Raw genomic sequence first — 5,089 nt, forward strand, 5'->3', positions numbered from 1 at the left:
AAAAAAAAGAAAAATTGTATAGATAAATAATAAATTTATACGGACAGGTAACATAGACCCACAACTAAGACATAAAAGACAGGAAAAAAAAGTAATCTGAAGCTAGGTGGTACATTTGTTATATATATAGTTATATAAATACATTAGTATTATTTTTATTTCTTTCTTTCCTTTTTTTTTTTTCCCCGAGACAGGGTCTCTTCACTCTGTCATCCAGGCTGGAATGCAGTGGCACAATCATGCCTCACTTCCTCTACCTCCTAGGCTCAGGTGATTCTCCCCACTCAGCCTCCCGGGTAGCTAGGTGTGTGCAACCATGCCTGGATTTTTCTTTTTTTTCTTTTTTTTGTAAAGAAAGGGTTTTGTCATGTTGCTGAGATTGGTATCAAACTCCTAGGCTCAAGCAAGCTGCTCACCTCAGCCTCCCAAAATGTTGGGATTACAGATGTGAGTCACTGGGCCCAGCCAATTTTCTTTAAATGTGTGTATGAGTGTATACTGATATACATCATAAATATGAAAACGTACACAAACATCTTTAAAGCACTTGGAAACTGTTATTTTATCTTTCAATTAAGAATTTTGTGATTTTAAATTTTTATGTAGTAATTCAGTGATAGAACTTAAATATGTCTAAAGTAATATATTCTAGAATTATTTAGCTAACTTCAAAATTTTGGTTTTGTATGTGATATGTAGTCTAATCCAGTGACATATATTAAAATTTGTAATGATTAGAGAGAGCAAAGCTGACTAAGCAAAATAGGTCTGATTTGAAAGCAGAAGCAGAAAATGAGTTGCCATTTTACAAAGGTACCAGAGCAACTATCATATCATTTTTCAGCAATTAAAAATGTCTTAGCAGACAACAGGATCCACTCATAAAATAGATTTTCAGTATATAAGTTGCCATCCTGGATGCACATTAGAATAAATACACGAATTTTAACAACGACAAAATCTTCCTATCCGTATTTCAATCTGCCCCAAAGTCCCATCCAGGACAATACCCAGATAGGATCCAAGTACTGGTGTTTTTTTGAAAAGCTCTCCAGGTGATTCTAACATGCATTTGGGCTTGGAAACCAGTATTGGGAATGGAAACATAGAAAAAATCTTAGAATATTTTTAGAAATACTGATAGAGTAACCTGTAGACGGCAGTGAATAAGTAAAACTGATTCCAATAAATACCACTTCCATGAAATGGGATTACATAAGAATTTATTTCAATATGTGAAATCTCCAAGTAGAAATTAATCATTATCAAAAAATGTTGCTAATTTACAATCTGATAAATTAGCCTTCCCACAGTAAACTAAGAGGCTTATTATTAAAATAAGAATCATTCTTATTATTACTTGCAGTTTTTGAGACAAGGTCTCACTCTGCCACCCAGCCTGGAGTGCACTGGAATGATCATAGCTCACTGCAGGGATTCAAGTGAGATCCTCCCATCTAAGCCTCCTGAATAACTGGGACTACAGGTGCACACCACCACGCCTGGCTATTTTTTTTTTTTTTGATGTAGAGATGGAATAAGATTTTTAAATAGCAGGCCAGGCGCGGTGGCTCAAGCCTGTAATCCCAGCACTTTGGGAGGCCGAGACGGGCGGATCACGAGGTCAGGAGATCGAGACCATCGTGGCTAACATGGTGAAACCCCGTCTCTACTAAAAATACAAAAACTAGCCGGGCGAGGTGGCGGGCGCCTGTAGTCCCAGCTACTCTGGAGGCTGAGGCAGGAGAATGGCGTAAACCCGGGAGGCGGAGCTTGCAGTGAGCTGAGATCCGGCCACTGCCCTCCAGCCTGGGCCACAGAGCGAGACTCCGTCTCAAAAAATAAAAAATAAAAAAAAAAAGATTTTTAAATAGCAATATTTGATTTGTTCCATGTTATTCTCCAATAAGAATGATATGTTATTTCAATCAAAACACAATCATTTGGTCAATCACGACATACAATTCTAAGATGAGATGGTTACCTGGAATTAAAAGTCAATATGCCGAACACAGCACTTAAAGATTAGATTATTAAGTGGACTTTGACTGGATTATACTCTAACAGCCTAGGCCCAAAGGTAATTCACAATAAATAAGTATGGAGCACTTACTGTGTGCATAACCCCACTTATAATCACTAAAAACCTTTAAAAGCAAGCAGTATGTATCAGCGTTTTATGTTAATTAAATATAAGTGAGAAAAAAAAACAGTACTGAAAGAATGATAGTTAAGTTGGAAGTGTGGCAGGTCTTTTCTAATTTCATGGTAATTTTCTCAATGCAGTAATCATTAATATTATTTAAATAAGTCACATTAACCACCATGACTATAATTTTTAATATATAAGATATTAGAATTCAATATAACTATCAGAGCTACAAGGGTAACTAAGACTAAAAATACTGTAAAGATACACTGAATGAATGCAGCATGGAAAAGTTGTATAGAGATTATAAAAATTTCAGAGTGGTTATTAAACAAAACAGGTGTTGTGTTCCCCAAAAAGACATGTTTAAGTCCTAACCTCAGGTACTTGTGAATATCACCTTATTTGGCAATAGGGTATTTGCAGATGTAATAAAGTTAAAATTAGGTCAGACTAGTTTAGGATGGGTCCTAAATCCACTGACTAGTGTCTTTATAAGGAGAGAGAGATTTAGAGACAAAGGCACAGTGAGAAGAAGGACATGTGTGAAGCGAGCCGAGATTGGAGTGATACAGCTACAAGCCAAGAAATGATAAGAATGACTGTCAATAACCAGAAAGTAGGAAGGAGACAAGAAATAATTTTTCCCTAGAGCCTTCACAGAGAGTGTGGCCCTGCCAACAATCTAATTTTGGGCTTCTGGTCTCCAGTACTATGAGAGAAAAAATTTCTGTTGTCTTAAGCCAGCCTGTTTGGGGTATGCTTTCTTATGGTAGCCCTAAAAAACTAATACAACAAATATAATGAAATAATATTAAAATCTATTTAATATCCTAAGATGGCATCACAGATCGAAAGATAAAATAGTATAATCTTTTGGAGGAAGCATAGAAGAAATCAACAAGTGTGAGAAGAAACTAAGCCAATATAAATGAGGTGAGAACATCTTTACTGTTACTTTTTCCTTACATGGATGGTAGTAAGAATTTCATTTAACATCAAAAATTTAAATTTCAGAATTTACTGATGAAAATTCCCTTTGAAAGGAAAAGTAAATTTAAAAGAAAATGTCATCTTCTAGGTGAAGAGCTAAAGCAATTAAATCAAATAAAATACACTGTATTTATTTACATATGGCCTCCTTTGGCTCTCAGTAAATAATCAAAAGAGTAAACATTAGGAAAATCATACCATAGAAGGTTAAAACAAAGAAACATACTGTATCTAGTCGGCCATAAATTTGTTACTTAACACTAAGTGTTCTATACAAGTTTTATTTCTTTAATGTTAAAGGATAAAGAAAAGTGTCTTTTCTCTAAGTGTCACCTAATTTTTCAGTTCAATTCTGAAATACTGAATCTTAAAAAATCCAACTACACTACAGAATAAAGTGTATCATCTAATAATCTGTAAAATCTGGGTGAATCATCCCCCAAGTATTTTGCTAAAATTGTTTCCAAAAATAGAGAACAAGATATTGCTTATCTATAATAATATCACAATCAGTTCCGATGTGCAAGGTTTATGTTTCTGAGTTTCTCTGACAGGGCCTACTGCATGTCTATTTGCACCAATGTATCCTAAGAAAGAATTCATTACCAAAGAAAAAGAAAACAGGGACAGAAGTTTGACACAGTAAAACAGCCCAAAGCTTTAATGAGGATGTACAAAAATGAGTTAAGTTTCATATGTAATTCTTCTAGACCCGCTTCTAAACTACTGTCCAGGTCCTACAGAAAACAGAAAGTTATCCGTATGAGTAAAAAGGGAGAATGCTATTTCAACAAAAACTACCATAACACTGAGGTGCAATGTGTATTGTTTTATACCTCTATAAAAAGTATGAACAATTGAATACAAAGATGTAAACTTTAATACTGTTTACCAAACATAAATAAGCTTGACTCTTGAACTTCGTCAAAGGGAAACAACAGACCCTGTATTAGTAGTTAGACATTGTCATAGAGCAAACTGCCCTAAAGTTTAGTTACTTAAAGCAGCAAACATTTACTATCTCACACGGTTTTAGAGGCCAAGAATCTCAGAGCAGGTAAGCCGGTTAGTTTTGGCTCAGTCTCAACAGACTGTAGTTGAGCTGTCCACTAGGACTCTAGACTATTAGAGTCCAGTACTCTACCACTTCCAAGCTCACTCAACATGACTTTTGGCATAAGACTTCAGTTCCCCACCATGTGAGCTTGTGACAATGCAGATGGTTTCTCCCAAATCGAGTGACTGCAAAGAGAGAAAATGATGAAGATAGAGGCTACAGTGTCTTTTATAACCTAATTTTAGAAGACATATCTACTGGTCACATAGATGAAGCCTGGAACAAGGTAGGTGAAGGCGAACTACACTAAGAATACCAGGAGACAGAGATCCCTGGAGGCCATGATGGATGCTGATCAACATAAGTTTAACATTTCATTTAAATTCAGCAGAGAATATACGTAGTAAAGTTTTAACTTATAGGAAAGGTAACTGCCTCTAAAGTTATAAATTATAACTGTTATCATAATGCCATTTATTAATTTACAGTTACTTATTTAATCTGCTGATGAAAAAGCAGAAGCATTACAATCAGCATGAATTTTACTAATCGATTTCTAAAATCTACCAAGACTTCATGGTTGTCACTTGTGCATTAACCTATGCAACTAATAAAATTTGGAATGGTCAGGTGTGGTGGCTCATGCCTGTAACCCCAGCTACTTGGGAGGCTGAGGCAGGAGAACTGCTTGAACCCAGGTGGTGGAGGTGGCAGTGAGCCGAGATCGTGCCACTGCACTCCAGCCTGGGCAACGAGAGCAAAACTCCATCTCAAAAAAAAAAAAAAAAAAAAAAAAAGATTTTTAAATAGCAATATTTGATTTGTTCCATGTTATTCTCCAATAAGAATGATATGTTATTTCAATCAAAACACAATCATTTGGTCAATCA

General features: G+C 35.5%; 1 protein-coding gene across 2 annotated transcripts in view; it reads right to left on the minus strand.

Moving 5' to 3' along the window:
- The window catches only part of RFWD2 (ring finger and WD repeat domain 2, E3 ubiquitin protein ligase), a 263,804-nt gene that overhangs the window by 82,996 nt on the left and 175,719 nt on the right, over nucleotides 1–5,089 (minus strand). The window lies entirely within an intron of this gene.

This window comes from Colobus angolensis, unplaced genomic scaffold, assembly GCF_000951035.1.
Source record: "Colobus angolensis palliatus isolate OR3802 unplaced genomic scaffold, Cang.pa_1.0 Scaffold59, whole genome shotgun sequence".
Classification (NCBI taxonomy): domain Eukaryota; kingdom Metazoa; phylum Chordata; class Mammalia; order Primates; family Cercopithecidae; genus Colobus; species Colobus angolensis.